Source organism: Erinaceus europaeus, chromosome 12, assembly GCF_950295315.1.
Source record: "Erinaceus europaeus chromosome 12, mEriEur2.1, whole genome shotgun sequence".
NCBI lineage: Eukaryota > Metazoa > Chordata > Mammalia > Eulipotyphla > Erinaceidae > Erinaceus > Erinaceus europaeus.
This window is the reverse complement of record NC_080173.1, coordinates 62,404,169-62,421,939: the sequence shown is the minus strand read 5'-3', so window position 1 is coordinate 62,421,939 and position 17,771 is coordinate 62,404,169. Positions and strand designations below refer to the sequence as shown.

The 17,771-nt window shown below is 45.5% G+C and overlaps 1 long non-coding RNA gene and 1 pseudogene across 1 annotated transcript in view; both read left to right on the top strand.

The window, feature by feature from the left end:
• LOC132541981 (uncharacterized) overlaps window positions 1-9,092 on the top strand; it is a 235,734-nt gene extending 226,642 nt beyond the window's left edge. The window contains exon 3 of the long non-coding RNA XR_009553100.1: window positions 9,064-9,092. This is a non-coding gene — a long non-coding RNA (uncharacterized LOC132541981). The remainder of the gene's footprint in view (window positions 1-9,063) is intronic.
• A 410-nt stretch (window positions 9,093-9,502) lies between these two features.
• LOC103116754 (DNA (cytosine-5)-methyltransferase 1-like) lies at window positions 9,503-13,881 on the top strand (annotated as a pseudogene).
• The last annotated feature ends 3,890 nt before the right edge of the window (window positions 13,882-17,771 follow it).

Sequence of the window (17,771 nt, the reverse complement as noted above, 5' to 3'; positions counted from 1 at the left end):
TACCAAAGCACTGTTCAGTTCTGGCTTATGGTGGTGCGGGGGATTGACGCTGGGACTTTGGAGCCTCAGGCATGAGAGTCTGTTTGCATAACCATTATGCTATCCACTAAATATATATATTTTTAAAGTCCAGAAAAATAAAAGTTCATGAGAGCCTTATCCCTTTACCATACTCTCCCTTGTTCACTCATAACTGGACAGAATTTTTTTTTTGTTTTTTTTTACCAGAGCACTGCTCAGCTCTGGCTTATGTCAGTGTGGGGAATTGAACTTGGGACTTGAGAGCCTTGGGCATGAAAGTCTCTTTGCATAGCCATTATGCTATACACCCACCCTGGACAGAAGTTTTTATTTGCTGCCTTGAGAAAGGGCAATGTAATGCTGGTTAAGTTCTTCAAATCCTTAGCATGGTGTGGGTTCCAAAATGTGTGAAAATCCGTTATGCATATAGTGGACACCTTGGAGAAATATTTGTAAGATATCCCTAAAAGTTATCCTTATTGTGCCCCTAGTCAAAAAGAAATAATTGTAAGACAGCATTGAGCCTAAGCTTACCCTAGCTGAAACTTCCAGTTACTCTGACATCAAAACCTCACACTTAACCATTGGACTATAACTTAGGGTTTCACTTTTTCTCTTCTTTTTTTAGATTTTAAAAATATATATTTTGTTTTATTTATTTTTTTAAATTTTATTTGTTTTATTTTTTTATTTTATTTATTTATTTTTTTACCAGAACACTGATCAACTCTGGTTTATGGTGGTGCAGGGGATTGAACCTGGGACTTCGAAGCCTCAGGCATGACAGTCTGTTTGCATAACCATTATGCTATCTATCCCTGCCCTATTTTGTTCTATTTTAATATGAGAGAGAGATACAGAGATAGGTAGAGACCAGAGCACTATTCAGCTTTGGTCTATGGTGGTGTGGGGAATTGAACCTGGGACTTTGGAGCATCAGACATGGAAACCTTTTTCATAATTACTATAAATCCCACTTTCTCATCATAAAAACAGCACTATTAGTAATACCTGCAATTTTGCCTATAGTATTTGTCTATATTTGGGATTCCTTGGTTAAGCTAAAATAGGAGAAGTGATTAATTTTTTTTTTTTTGCCTCTAGGGTTATTGCTGGGGCTCAGTGCCTGAACCACAAATCCACTGCTCCTGAAGGCTTTTTTTTTCCCTTTTGTTGCCCTTGTTGTTTTATTGTTGCTGTGGCTATTGTTATTATTGATGTCATTGTTGTTGGATAGGACAGAGAGAAATGGAGAGAGATGGGGAAGACAGAGAGGGGAGAGAAAGACAGACACCTGCAGACTTGCTTCACCTCCTGTGAACAATGCCCTTGCAGATGTGGAGCTGGGGGCTTGAACCAGGATCCTTATGCCGGTTCTTGTGCCTTGTGCTATGTGTCCGATGACTGAGAAGCGAATTATTTCTTTTTGACATGAGTTCATGACTTTTTATAAAAAGTCAAAAACAAAACTTCATTTTGGAGGGAGGGGGTGCTGGGACTTCATGTCTGAGTGATTCCACCACTCTGGCAGATGAATTTGTTTATTTGTTTATTTGTTTATTTATTTACTTATTTATTTTTGCCAGAGTACTGCTCAGCTCTAGCTTATAGTGGTTTGGGGGATTGAACCTGGGACCTTCAAGCCTCAGGCATGAGAGTCTCTTTGCATAGCCATTACACTATCTCCCCCACTTTTTTCTTTTAATTTCAGATAGGCACAGAGAAGAGAGACCAAGACACAGCACTGCACTCTGCATGTTGCTTCTATGTAGTACTGGGGGCTTGATAACTTTAATTAATTGATTTTAATCGATAACTTTTAATTGATAACTTTTAAGAATGGCAAAATAGCTCACTTGGATAGTGTGCTTGCTTGAAATGGGCCTTCCTTATGACCCAGTAATTCCTCTCCCAGGGACATATCCTAAGGACTCAATCTTACCCATCCAAAAAGATATATGCACACCTATGTTCACAGAAGCATAATTTGTAATAGCCAAAACCTGGAAGCAACTCAGGTGCCCAACAACATTTCCCTCAGTCACTCCAAAGCTAACCTTGTCAGACAAGGTAAGGACTACAAAATCTGGATAAGGGCAAGAGACTGGCATACTTTAATGATGGCTCTTTTGGCCACTACCAAGCCACCCCATCATCTAGGGCCCTAGTCAGGGAATCCTGGGATTCCCACATAGACATGATGGGCCTAGACCTCTAACAGATCCCTCTCCCCACTTTCACTGGTCATCTCCATCAGGAAAAACATAGTGGACCCTCTTGTGGGTCTCTACAGGACCTTGCCTTCAGTGTGGTCCTTCAATGTGGGTCAACATTGGTAGGGATAGCCCCATTCTCTGAAGGGAGGTTGGGTCAATGTATTCTGGCACTCAAGGAAGATGGGTCCTACAATGAGTGCAGCCTAGAATGTGCCTAGCTATTACTACAGAATGTGAGCTCAGACCTATAGGGATGCTGAGGTTACACAGGCCCCTGTGCTGAATATGGGGCACAGATCAAATTGATGGAGTTTATAGTTAACAATATTTGTATATTTTCTCCATATTTGGGAGGTACTCTCTTCTCTGATCCAGCTTTCTAGTCCTATTTACAACTCTGACACCATCTCCCCAGATAATACCTTTAGCCCACCTGCGTGGTAGCTGTCAAGCTCAGGCAAAAATTAGTATAGTCACGGGACCCCCTTGGAATATACCTAAAATAGACCTACTAGCTTTTTCCAAAAATGGAGACCCCCAAATCTCATTTGCCTTTAGTTTCTTGATTATTAAACAATTTGTTCTGCTTTATATCTTAAAGCTTTTTCAGTCTCCAAATTGTTACTGACAACAAAGAAATAAAATTTTGTGACATGGAAGGTGTCACCTTAAGGAGAGCAATGGACTTTAAAGCATGAGGTTCTGAGTTCAATACCCAGCATCATATTTGTGAGGGGTGCTCTGATTCTCTCCCCCCCTTGTCATGTTAATAAAATCTTAAAAAGAAATAAAGCTTTATTTTATTTATTTATTTATTTATTTATTTATTTATTTATTTTGCTACCACATTTATTGCTGGGGCTCAGTGCTTGCACTAGGAATCCACTGCTCCTGGTGGCCATTTTTTTTCACTTTTTTTTAAATTGGGGAATTATTTTTTTACACTCAACAGTAAATACAATAGTTTGTACATGCATAACATTCCCCAGTTTTCTATATAACAATACAACCCCCACTAGGTCCTCTGAATCCTTCCTGGACCTGTATTCTCCCCACCCACCCATTCCCACCCCAGAGTCTTTTACTTTGGTGCGATACGCAAATTCCATTTCAGGTTCTACTTCTGTTTTCTTTTCTGATCTTGTTTTTCAACTTCTGCCTGAGAGTGAGATCATCCCATATTCATCCTTCTGTTTCTGACTTATTTCAGTTAACATGAATTTTTCAAGGTCCATCCAAGATCGGCTAAAAACGGTGAAGTCACCATTTTTTATAGCTGAGTAGTATTCCATTGTGTATATAGACCACAACTTGCTCAGCCACTCATCTGTTGTTGGACACCTGGGTTGCTTCCAGGTTTTGGCTATTACAAATTGTGCTGCCAAGAACATATGTGTACACAGATCTTTTTGGATGGATGTGTTGGGTTCCTTAGGATATATCCCCAGGAGAGGATTTGCAGGGTCATAGGGTAGGTCCATTTCTAGCCTTCTGAGAGTTCTCCAGACTGTTCTCCACAGACGTTAGACCAATTGACATTCCCACCAGCAGTGCAGGAGGGTTCCTTTGACCCCACACCCTCTCCAGCATTTGCTGCTGTTACCTTTTCTGATGTATGACATTCTCACAGGAATGAAGTGATATCTCATTATTGTCTTTATTTGCATTTCTCTGACAATCAGAGACTTGGAGCATTTTTTCATGTGTTTCTCGGCCTTTTGGATCTCTTCTGTGGTGAATATTCTGTCCATGTCCTCCCCCCATTTTTGGATGGGGTTATTTGTTGTCTTGTTGTTGAGTTTGGCAAGCTCTTTATATATGTTGGTTATTAAACTCTTGTCTGATGTATGGTATGTAAAGATCTTCTCCCATTCTGTGAGGGGTCTCTTGGTTTGGGTAGTGGTTTCTTTTGCTATGAAGAAGCTTTTTAATTTGATGTAGTCCCATAGGTTTATACTTGCCTTAGTCTTCCTTGTAATTGGATTCGTTTCATTGAAAATGTCTTTAAAATTTATGCGGAAAAAAGTTCTGCCAATATTTTCCTCTAAGTATCTGATATTTTCTGGTCTAACATCCAAGTCCTTGATCCACTTGGAATTTACTTTTGTATTTGGTGAAATATAGTGGTTCAGTTTCATTCTTCTGCATGTTTCAACCCATTGTTTTCAACACCATTTGTTGAAGAGACTCTGCTTTCCCCATTGAATAGTCTGAGCCCCTTTGTCAAAGATTAGATGTCCATAGGTGTGGCTGGTGGCCATTTTTTTCTTTCATTCTATTTCTGACAAGACAAAGAGAAACTTAGAGAAAGTGGGAGATAGAAAGGGGGTGAGAAAGAGAGACACCTGCAGACCTGCTTCACCACTCATAAAACATCCCCCCTGGAAGTGGGAGGGGGGCTCGAACCCTGGTCCTAGTGCACTGTGATTATGTGATTATGTGTGCTTAACTGGTTGTGCCACTGCCCAGCCCCCAAGAAGTAAAACTTAAACAAAAAAACTTGAAATTTATTTTCAACCAGAGTACTGCTCAGCTCTGGCTTCTCTTGATGCTGGGGGATTGAACCTGAGCTCCTTGGTGCCTCAGGCATTAAAGTCTCTTTGCATAACCATTGTGTTGTCTCCCCAGCCTAGCACCTCAGTTCTTAAATTGGTTTTTAAATCATGGGAGAAGCTTACTGTGTAGAGCTGATAGACATACAGGTAAGGGCAATTGCTTTATAAAACAATGGTGTAAAAGTCTACTAAAGGGAGTAGGGCAGTAGCGCAGCGGGTTAAACGCACATGGTGCAAAGCACAAGTGTTGGTATGCATGAGACCCCTTCTGTTTCATTTGGTTTAAATCCCCCCTGCTTAACACTATTCTATTTTCATAACCACTTCATTCTATTTACATAACCGCTGTTAACAAGTACCACCCTCCCTCCAGGGCACTGGTGGTTCAGTGATAGGATTCTCGCCTGCTCTGCCCCCTCTTTGTCACACTCTGGTTTTCACCAGTCACTTTTCTCTCCACCCTCTCTATGTCACATCCTGTTTCCACCCTACTTGGCAAGTATATATAAAGACAGCATTGTGAGTTTTAGAGTACTGTACTTTAGTTTAGCTTAGCTCGGCTTAGATTGTGCTGTGTCCTGCATGAATAAAGAGATACTGCCTACAGCTCAACCATGAATCCCTGGTCGTCTGTTACCCGCCTGTGAAGCTAGCCCGGTGAAAACAACCTAACCCGTCAAAAACAACACACAAGGACCGGCCTAAGGATCCCTGTTGGAGCCCCTGGCTCCCCACGTGCAGGGGAGTCGCTTCACCAGCGTTGAAGTAGGTCTGCAGGTGTCTTTCTCTCTCTCTCTCTCCATTTCTCGGTCCTATCCAACAACGACAGCAACAACAATAATAACCACAACAATGATAAACAAGGGCAACAGAAGGGGAAAAAAAGTCAACTAGAAAGTATGGCTGGGGGTTGTATGTTATGCATATGCAAACTATTGTATATACTATCCACTGTAAAGCATTTATCCCCAATAAAGAAATTTTAAAAAAGGAAAGAAAAGAAGAAATAAATAATAGGAAAGGAGAGAGAGAGAGAGAGAGAGAGAGGAAGTATGGCTGGGGCAGGGATAGCATAATGGTTATGCAAAGAAACTCTCATGCCTGAGGCTCCAAAGTCCCAGGTTCAGTCCCCCACATCACTAAGAACCAGAGCTGAGTAGTGCTCTGATAAGAAAGAAAGAGACAGCGCTCTCTCACTCTCTCTCTCCACTCCTCTCTCTCTCTGTCTCTGTCTCTCTCTCTCTCCACATTGGGAAAAAACATGGAGTCAGCTCCGGCAGCCCCCGACCCCGCCGCCAGCGGGCCGGGCAGCAGCAGCGCAGACGCGGCCACTGGAGCCCGCGAGACCCCGCTGCAGCCCGAGCCCGCACGCAAGAGCGAGCCGCCCGCCGCGCCGCGCTGCCAGAGCTAATCCAGCAGCAGCGGCCAAGTACAGCACCAGAGCCAAGAGCCGGTCAAAACCGGTAGGCCCAGGGACGTTTGCACAGTGGAGAGACAGACACCTGCCAGAGGACAGGGCAGCTGAAAGGGTGAGTGTCCCAGGGCAAAGGACAGACGTCGATGATAACGCCATCTCCCTTTTAGTCATCACATTAGTTCGACTCCATGACATGTGCCAATCGCTGGAGGTGTTAATATTCCATCTGTGGCAGTCAGGACCCACATCGGACGAGCATGTTGTATGCACAAGACCAGGCCTTGAAGCCAGAAGATAGACGACTACAGTGCACACGATGAAGGCCAAGAATCGGTGAGGACCCATCCACACGCGTCTCGAGGGCCAGCGGAGAATCTGGGCTAACGGACACTGCGTCACCGGGACTCTTGAAAGTCCTGGACTGTCTTTTCTGATTTTAGGTTGGGGACGGAAATAAGCTCACTACAGAAGAGGGGGCTCACTCAGGCCCCTGCCACTGGTCGTGTTTTGTTTTGTTTATTAAACTAAAGACTGTTAAAGCCAGAAGGGATGTTATGAACTCCCTGCCAACTGACACTCACAGAGCAGTTATCACCTGTCTGCCGGGAGGTCCCCTTTCATAGAGAGTGGTCACACTATGGTTGGGGGACCTTCCCCTTTTTGGGCAAAAGCACCTTCCTTCCTGAGCTGCCTCAGGTACCCAGACTTTCCAGTAAGGAACCAAGTAAAGTTTCTGTCCCATAAGAGATTCCTGAGGGATATTGAGGGGGTATTGCAACACACCTGGAAGTTAACAGTGGGTTAAACACAGGTGGCGGGAATCGCAAGGACTGACATAAGGATCTGGGTTCGAGCCCCCGGCTCCCCACCTGCAGGGGAGTTGCTTCACAGGCGGTGAAGCAGGTCTGCAAGTGTCTATCTTTCTCTCTCCCTCTCTGCCATTTCTCTCTGTCCTATCCAACAATAACAACATCGATAACAACAACAATAATAACTACAACAATAAAACAAGGGCAACAAAAGAGAATAAATAAATATTTAAAAAATTAAAAAAAAAAAAGAAAAAGAAAGAGACAGAGGACCTAGTGGAGGTTGTATTGTTATGTGGAAAGCTGAGAAATGTTATGCATGTACAAACTATTGTATTCACTGTCAAACATAAAACATTAATCCCCCAATAAAGGGTGAAAGAAAGAAAGAGGGAGGCAGAGGGTAGATTGCATAATGGTTATGCAACCAGACTCTCATGCCTAAGGCTCCATCCCAGGTTCAATCCCTTGTACCACCATAAACCAGAGCTGAGGGGGTCGGGCGGTGGCGCAGTGGGTTAAGCGCACGTGGCGCAATGCGCAGGGACCGGCGTAAGGATCCCGGTTCGAGCCCCTGGTTCCCCACCTGCAGGGGAGTCGCTTCACAGGCGGTGAAGCAGGTCTGCAGGTGTCTATCTTTCTCTCCCCCTCTCTCTCTGTCTTCCCCTCCTCTCTCCATTTCTCTCTGTCCTATCCAACAACCACGACATCAATAACAACAATAATAACTACAACAACAATAAAAAAACATCAAGGGCAACAAAATAAATAAATATTAAATTAAAAAGTATGGCTTCGGGAATCAGGCGGTAGCACAGCGGGTTAAGCACAGGTGGCACAAAGCTCAAGGACTGGCATAAGGATCTGGGTTTGAGCCCCTGGCACCCCACCTGCGGGGGAGTCGCTTCACAAGCAGTGAAGCAGGTCTGCAGGTGTCTATCTTTCTCTCCCCCTCTCTCCATTTCTCTTTGTCCTACCCAACAACAATGACATCAATAACAATAATAACTACAACAATAAAACAACAAGGGCAACAAAAGGGAATAAATAAATAAATAAATAAGTATGAAAAAAAAAGTAGTGGTCCAGGAGGTAGCTCAGTGGCTAAGTCACTAGACTCTCAAGCATGAGGTCCTGATTTCGACCCCCAGCAGCACATGTACCAGAGTGATGTCTGGTTCTTTCTCTCCTCCTATCTTTCTCATGAATAAATAAATTCTTTTTTTAAATATTTTATTTATTTATTCCCTTTTGTTGCCCTTGTTGTTTTATTGTTGTAGTTATTATTGTTGTTGTCGTCGTTGTTGGATAGGACAGAGAGAAACAGAGAGAGGAGGGGAAGACAGAGAGGAGGAGAGAAAGATAGACACCTGCAGATCTGCTTCACCGCCTGTGAAGGGACTCCCCTGCAGGTGGGGAGCCGGGGTTCGAACCGGGATCCTTATGCCGGTCCTTGTGCTTTGCGCCACCTGCGCTTAACCCGCTGCACTACAGCCCGACTCCCAAATAAATTCTTTTTTAAAAAAAGTATGGCTGCTGTTCCATCCTCCAAAGGGAGGCTGGACAACATACTCTATGCTACACCTGAGGAAGATTGGTCCTGATATTGGGGCAGCCTGGAACATTCCTACTCATGACCACAGAATGTGAGCTCAGATCTACAGGGACGCAGAGGTCACATAGGCTCCTAAGCTGAATATGGGCCCCAGATCACATCAAATCGATGGGGTTTACAGTCAACAATATTTATACACCTTTCCCATATTTGGGAGCTACTCTCTTCCAGCTTTCTGGTCCTTTTTCCAGTCATGACATCATTTCCCCAGACAATAACTTGGATCCACCTGCATATCCGATTTCAGGCTCAGGGGAAAAAAAAACTAGTATAGCCACAGGCCCTTTGGAATATAACTAAAATATGCCCACTAGCTATCTACAAAATGCAGAGACCCGACTCCCCCAACTCTTTGTCTGCACTATTCCAGCCTTTAGTTTCATGATTAGTCAACAATTTGTTTGGCTTTATATATTAACTCTTTTTTCAGCCACCAGGTTTCAGATGCTAGCATGATGCCAACCAGACTTCCCTGGACAGACAACCCCACCAGGACACATTGTCCTCTCCAGTCTTCACCCAAGCTGGCAGCGTCCGGGAGGAGAAAGAGCAGGTTGAATGGCAAGGCCAGGGCCAAAGCCTCGCCGAGCCCCGCATAACCTGGCAGACCACCAAGCAGACCATGATCACGGCTCACTTCCCAAGGGGCCCTGCCAAGGGGAAACCCAAAGAAGAGTTGGACAGATCCACCTCTGAAGACTCTGTCGAGGAGGGAGGAAGAAAGAGACCAGGAGGAAAAGAGACGCCAAGTGATCACCACAGAACCAGTCCCCAGGACGTCCAGGCAGCAGTCACCACAGCAGTTAGAGGCAGTGGCCAGGCACTATGTCAGTATCATCATCGTCAGTATCATCATCGTCATCGTCATCATGGAGGACCCACCAGGCAGAGGAATGCAGCATTGGGTAAAGAGGAGAGAAACAACACAGAAGTCAAAGCAGAGAGTCAAACCCTCGACAGAGAATGAAGAGTCCAGCCAAGAGACCAGAGTGTCAACCATCAAAACAGAGGCCATGAGCAAAGAGGAAAGGGATGAACAGAGGCTTAGAAGTCAACCCAAAGACATGGCTGCCAAACTGAGACCCAAGGAGAAAGAATCTGACAGAGGGAATTCACAGACACCAGATGGCAAAGACATGGATGAAAAGGAGGAGAAGTGACACAGAGTCACCTCCAAAGAAGCAGTGGAGAGATGAGCCCCCCGAGGGAGGGCAGTGACCATCTCTAAGGCCAACCCCTTGAAGTGCAGCAAATGTGATCAGACCCTCAATGACCCTGAGCTCAAGTACGTGGTCCACTAGCCAGACACCGTGGAGGAGCTGCAGCTGCTGACGAGTGACAAGCTGTCGTCTTTGATGAGAGCGAGATAGGCTTTGAGACCTACAAGACCCAGCCCCAGCACAAACTGACCCACTTCAGCATGTACTGTAAGCTAGGCCACTCGACACCAGCCTCATTGAGAAAAACGTGGAGCTGCTCTTCTCTGGGACTGCCAAGGCCTTCTACGAAGGCAACCCGTTTTCCGAAGGCGGCATCAATGGGAAGAACCTAGGTCCCATCGACAAGTGGTGGATCACGGGCTTCGACAGTGGTGAGAAAGTACTCATCAGCTTCAATACCTCCTTCACTGAGTACATCCTGATGGATCCCTGCCCCGAGTATGCACCTCTCTTCAGCGTCATGCAGGAGAAAATCTAGATGAGCAAGATCGTGGTAGAGTTCCTGCAGAACAACTCAGACTCTACCTATGAGGACCTCATCAATAAGATTGAGACCAAAAAAAAAAAAAAAAACAAAAACAAAAGAACTCCCCACCTGCAGGGGGAAGCTTCATCAGTTGTGAAGCAAGTCTGCAGGTGTCTCACTATCACTCTCCCTCTCGATCTCCCTTTCTCTCTCTCAATTTCTCACTGCCTTTATATGATAAATAAAGATAATGAAACATTAAAAAAATTTAAAAAATAAGATCGAGACCACTGTGCCGCCCCCATACTCAACCAGAACCACTTCACCGAGGACTCGCTCCCGCGTCAGGCCCAGTTTGTGGTGGAGCAAGTAGAGAGCTATGACACAGTGGGGGACAGCGACGAGCATCCCGTCTTCCTGATGCCTTGCATGAGCGATGTCATAAGCTGATGGGGCCACCCTGGACAAGCGGCGATCCGAGAGTCGCCACAACGGGGGCGGGGACCCCAGGCCACTGGCCAGGGACAAGGACAAAGAGAAGGGCCTCAAGAAGGTCACAACCACCAAGCTTGTCTGCCAGATCTTCGATACCTTCTTCACTGAGGAAATCAAGCAGGATGACAAAGAGAACACCTTCAAGCGCAGGCACTGTGGCGGCTGTGAGGTTTGCCAGCATGCCGAGTGTGGCAACTGTCGGACCTGCATAGACATGGTGAAATTCGGTTATACCGGCTATAGCAAACAGGCTTGTCTGGAGAGGAGTCCCCGCTCCACCAGGTGCCACAAAATGACCGTGAAGGAGGCTGACGATGACAACAACGACAATGAGGTGGATGACAACATCCCTGAGATGCCCTCGCCCAAGAAGATGCATCAGGGCAAGAAGAAGAAACAGAACAAGAACTGAATTTCCTGGGTTGGCAAGGCCATTAAGACCGAGGGGAAGAAGAGTTATTACAAGAAAGTGTGCATCGACTTGGAGACTCTGGAAGAGGGAGACTGTGTATCTGTTATTCCAGACTATTCTTCCAAGCCGCTGTATTTGGCAAGGGTCACCGCACTGTGGGAAAACAGCAATGAACAGACATTCCACACTCACTGGTTCTGCATTGGCTCAGACAACGTGCTGGGCGCCACCTCAGACCCCCTGGAGCTGTTCCTCATGGATGAATGTGAGGCTATGCAGTTGCCCTACATCCACAGCAAGGTCACTGTGGTCTACAAGGCTATGCAGCTGTCCTACATCCACAGCAAGGTCACTGTGGTCTACAAGGCCTCCTTGGCCAACTGGGCACTGGAGGGCGGCCTGGACCCCGAGACCCTGATGGAGGGCAGCGATGACAAGACATACTTTTACCAGCTCTGGTACCACCAGGACTATACGTGCTTCGAGTCCCTAGTACAGACTCAGCCTACAGAAGACAACAAATATAAGTTCTGTGCCAGTTGCTCCCACCTGGCCGAGATGCAACAGAAAGAGATCCCCAGGGTCCTGGAAGAGCTTGGGATCTAGACAGCCAGGTTTTCTAGAGCTCAGCCACCAAAAACGGCATCCAGTACCGCATAGGCGATGGCCATCTACCTGCCCCTGGAGGCCTTCTCCTTCAACATCAAGCTCTCCAGCCATGTAAAGTGCCCCAGAAAGGAGGTGGTGAACGAGGACCTGTTTCCAGAGCACTACTGGAAGTACTCAGACTACGTCAAAGGGAGCAACCTGGATGCCCCGGAGCCCTACAGAATCAGTTGCATCAAAGAGATCTTCTGCACAAGACGAACCAGAACCCCCAACAAGGCTGACATCAAGATCTGGCTGAACAAGTTCTTCTTCTTCTCCTTCTCCTTCTCATCATTCTCCTTCTTCCTCTTCCTCTTCTTCTTCCTCTTCATATTTATTTATTTATTTTATCTTTTGTTGCCCTTGTTCTTATTGTTGTAGTTATTATTGTTGTTGTTATTGATCGTTGTTAGATAGGACAGAGAGAAATGTAGAGAGGAAGGGAAAACAGAGAGGGGGAGAGAAAGATAAACACTGCAGACTTGCTTCACCGCCTGTGAAGGGATTCCCCTGTAGGTGGGGAGCCGGGGCTTGAACCAGGATCTTTATTGGGGTCCTTAAGCTTTGCGTCTCGTGTGTTTAACCCGCTGCGCTACTGCCAGACTCCCAGGCTGAACAAGTTCTACAGGCCTGAGAACACGCACAGGTCCACCTACAAGGTGCCCACGCTGGCCAGTTCAGCTACCACTCAGACATCAACTTGCTGTACTGAAGCAACGAGGAGGCCATGGTGGACTTCTGGGCGATGCAGGGCCGCTGCACCATGGAGTACAGCAAGGACCTGGACAAGAATCTGCACGAGGGCAGAGGGTAGATAGCATAATGGTTATGCAAAGAGATTCTCATGAAGTCCCATGATTCTCTGAAGTCCCAGGTTCAATCCCCCGCACCACCATAAGCTAGAGCTGAACAGTGCTTTGGTTAAAAAATTTAAAAAAAAAAAGAAAAGAAAAGAAAAGAAACTGCACGCATTCTCGGCGGGAAGACCTGACTTCTTGTACTTTCTCGAGGCCTGCAACACCAAGAGCAAAAGCTTTGAAGACCCGGAGCCGCAGCAACAAGGGCAAAGGCAAGGGGAAAGGAATAAGCCGGGTCAAGACCCAGGCCAGCAAGCAGCCCGGCGAAGCCGAGATCAAGCTGTCCAAGCGTCTGACCCTGGACGTGTTTTCTGATTGCCGGGGCCTGTCGAGGGGTCCCACCAAGCAGGCATCTCTGAGACGCTGTGGGCCATCGAGATATGGGACCCAGCGGTGCAGGCCTTCTGGCTCAACGACCCGGGCTCCGCGGTGTTCACGGAGGATTGCAATGTGCTGCTGAAGCAGGTCATGGTGGGTGGGACCAGCAACTTGCACGTCCAGAAGCTGCCGCAGAAGGGCGATGTGGAGCTGCTGTGCGGGCGCCTGCTCTACCAGGGCTTCAGCGGCAAGAACCACTTCCACTCACGCACCTACTCCAAGTTCAAGAACTCGCTGGTGGTCTCCTTCCTCAGCTACTGTGACTACTGCCCACCCCGCTTCTTCCTCCTAGAGAACGTGTGGAACTTCGTGTCCTTCAAGCGCTCCATGGTGCTGAAGCTCACCCTCCGCTGCCTCGTCTGCATGGGTTACCAGTGCACCTTTGAGGTGTTACAGGTGTTTACACCCACCCCCCGCCCCCGCCTGCCAACTCAGCGTCGTGGTCGACCACAAGTTTGTCAACAACATCACCAGGTTTAGCTCGGGGCTCTTCCCGACCATCACTGTGCGCCACACAGATCCGCTCATGTCCTTGCAGATGTGGTTGAGGAGGGTGGGCTGGTACTGCGAGCCCCGCAGCTGCCTCTGGAACCTGGGGCTCCCCGCTGTAGAGGATCTTCAAGGCGGAGGCACCTTTGCGGTTCTCAGGTTCTCAGGGAGGTCGGACATGGTGTCCCGCACAGTGATGGTTCGGAAGGGCTCTGAGCTGAGCCTGGTGATGTTGCTGACAAACTTGTCGTCCACCACGACAAGTAAATCCCCACACCTATAGACTTCTAATCTTAGACAAAGGTGCTCAGAGTATTTAATGAGGAGAGGGGAGTCTCTTCAACAAATGGTGTTGGAAAAAATGACTTGAAACATGCAGAATGAAACTGAACCACTATATTTCACCAAATACAAAAGTAAATTCCAAGTGGATCAAGGACTTGGACATTAGACTATCAGATACTTAGAAGAAAATATTGGCAGAACTCTTTTCTGCAAAAATTTTAAAGGCATCTTCAATGAAACAAATCCAATTACAAGGAAGACTAAGGCAAGTATAAACCAATGGGACTACATCAAATTAAAAAGCTCTGCACAGGGAGTCAGGTTGTAGCGCAGCAGGTTAAACACCAGTAGCGCAATGCGCAAGGGTGGCCTAAGGATACTGGTTCAAGCCCCAGCTCCCCACCTGCAGGGGAAGCAGGTCTGCAGGCGTCTGTCTTTCTCTCTTTCTCTGTCTTCTGCTCCTCTTTCCATTTCTCTCTGTCCTATCCAACAACAACATCAATAACAAGGGCAACAAAAAGGGAATAAATAAATATAATAAAATTAAAAAATCTCTGTACAGCAAATGAAACCAATACCCAGAGACCCCTCACAGAATAGATCTTTACATGCCATACATCAGACAAGAATTTAATGACCAAAATATATAAAGAGCATGCCAAACTCAACAACAAGACAACAAATAACCCCACCCAAAAATGGGGAGAGGACATAGACAGAATATTCACCACAGATGAGATCCAAAAGGCCGAGAAACACATGAAAAAATGCTCCAAGTTTTTTTTTATTGTCAGAAATGCAAATCAAGACAATGAGATACCACTTCACTCCTGTGAGAATGCCATACATCAGAAAAGGTAGCAGCAGCAAATGCTGGAGAGGGTGTGGGGTCAAAGGAACCCTCCTGCACTGCTGGTGGGAATGTCAATTGGTCCATCCTCTGTGGAGAACAGTCTGGAGAACTCTCCGAAGGCTAGAAATGGACCTACCCTATGACCCTGCAATTCCTCTCCTGGGGATATATCCTAAGGAACCCAACACATCCATCCAAAAAGATCTGTGTACACATATGTTCTTGGCAGCACAATTTGTAATAGCCAAAACCTGGAAGCAACCCAGGTGTCCAACAACAGATGAGTGGCTGAGCAAGTTGTGGTATATATACACAATGAATACTACTCAGCTATTAAAAATGGTGATTTCACTGTTTTCATAAAGAGGGGGAAGAGGGAGAAGAGAAAAGCAGCACACTGTCCAAGTAAACTATTTCACTGGCCCTCATTAATTTTCTAAGCCAATATTATTTCCAGGGTGGGAGTATGTAATGAAATATGCAAAAGCTAACCTAGTTAGGGAATCTCAAATATGTTTTTGTTTTTGTTTTTGTTTTTTTGCTTGGGAAAATATTTTTTTATTGGAGAATTAATGTTTTAAATTCAACAGTAAGTGCAATAGTTTGTACATGCATAACATTCCCAGTTTCCCATATAACAATACAACCCCCACTAGGTCCTCTGAATCCTTCTTGGACGTGTATTCTCCCCACCCACCCATCCCCACCCCAGAGTCTTTTACTTTGGTGTGATACGCAAATTCCATTTCAGGTTCTACTTCTGTTTTCTTTTCTGATCTTGTTTTTTCAACTTCTGCCTGAGAGTGAGATCATCCCATATTCATCCTTCTGTTTCTGACTTATTTCAGTTAACATGAATTTTTCAAGGTCCATCCAAGATCGGCTGAAAACGGTGAAGTCACCATTTTTTACAGCTGAGTAGTATTCCATTGTGTAAATATACCACAACTTGCTCAGCCACTCATCTGTTGTTGGACACCTGGGTCAAATATGTTCTTGTGACACAAGAATCATTAAACCATGAATCACTAACATTGGCTCTGTTGACAAGTGGTAGTAAGTATGACAAACTATGAGTAAGTGCTCTATAATCTACACTGTAATTTGGCCCTCAGCTCTTGATGATCTTCCATTAGACCAAAACACTCACATTTCCCTTTCTCTCTTCTCTCTCTCTCTCTTTTGCCTCCAAGGTTATCATTGGGGCTCGATGCCTGCACTACAAATCCACTGCTCCTGGTGACCACCATTCTTATTGTTGCTGTTATTGGATAGGACAAAGAGAAATTGAGAGAGAAGGGGAAGACAGAGAGGGGGAGAGAAAGATAGACACCTGCAGACCTGCTTCACCGCTTGAGAAGCGACTCCTCTGCAGCTGGGGATTCAGGGGCTCAAAAGGGGATCCTTGCGCAGGTCTTTGTGCTTCGCACTATGTGCGTTCAACCCGGTGCACTACTGCCCAGTCCCTTCCCTTTCTCTTTTTTAATGCAGTGCTGAAGAATAAACCCAGGGCCTCACATGTGCCAGACATGCACTCTACCAATGAGGCACCTCTCTGGTACAATATTTGTTTGTTTGTGTGTGTGAGTGTGTGTAAGGAGGAGGGGTGAGAGACTGCCCAAAGCACTTCTCCACCATCTCATGTTTCTCTCTCTACTTATTTTGTTTCTGTTCCTCTCTCCTGTGACAGTGGGAATCAAGCCCAGGATCTCACACATATAAGACATGAGTTCTACTACTGAGTTACCTGTCTGGCTAGATCTCCTGTTTTCATTACAGTTTATAATCACCAAAAAAAAACCATCCTTGTACATCAGATGAAAGTTTATCTGAGTAGCAAAGTTTCTCTTAAGGTTTGCAGTGGTCTTAATTTAAGAAAAGATCTTATTTATTTCTTGAGATTAGGAATTGGGAGTTGAGGATATAAGGGTATGCGGTCCGGAAGGTGACACAGTTGATAAAGCATTGGTTCAAACATGAGGTTCTGCATTCAGTCTCTGGCAGCACATGCACCAGAGTGATGTCTGGTTCTTTCTCTCTCTCCATATATCTTTCAAAAAATAAATAAATAAATAAATAAAGTCTTAAAGAAAAGGAGGGGCCAGTTGGTGGTGTACCTGGTTAATACCTCTACTTCTGGCTGTCTCTATCCAATAAATACACAAAATAAAAAAAAAATTTTAAAGGAATAGGGTATTAGAGAAAGGCAAAAAAAAAAATCACTAAACTGTGTCATATGTAACTATGAAAGGAAACTGGCATACTCCTAGGAAGGGAGAAGACAAGTAAAAAGAGGGAGCTGGGCCAGGGGAAAAGCCTAGTGTTCATGCAAGACTTTTATGCATGAGGCCCCCCAGGTCTCAGGTTTAATCCCTGGCCCCACCATAAACCAGAGCACAGCTATGCTCTGGTTGAAACAAATAATAAAAATGGGGTAGGGCATAACACCCAACCAAAAAGAGGTGTGTACTCCTGTGTTCATAGCAGCACAATTCATAATAGCTAAAACCTGGAAGCAACCCAGGTGCCCAACAACAGATGAGTGGCTGAGAAAGCTGTGGTATATATACACAATGGAATACTATGCAGCTATCAAGAACAATGAACCCACCTTCTCTGACCCATCTTGGACAGAGCTAGAAGGAATTATGTTAAGTGAGCTAAGTCAGAAAGATAAAGATGAGTATGGGATGATCCCACTCATGAACAGAAGTTGAGGAAGAAGATCTGAAAAGGAAACTAAAAGCAGGACCTGACCAAATTGTAAGTAGGGCACCAAAGTAAAAACCCTGTGGTGAGGGGTAGACATGCAGCTTCCTGGGCCAGTGGGGAGTGGGAGTGGGTGGGAGGGATGGGTCATAGTCTTTTGGTGGTGGGAATGGTGTTTATGTACACTCCTAGTAAAATGTAGTCATATAAATCACTAGTTAATTAATATGAGAGGGGGAAAATTAATTGTATGTCTCAAAGTTTTTTAAAACACAGACTGAATCTTTTTAATATATAGGCTGTGTATTTGATAGGCGGACTCTCTC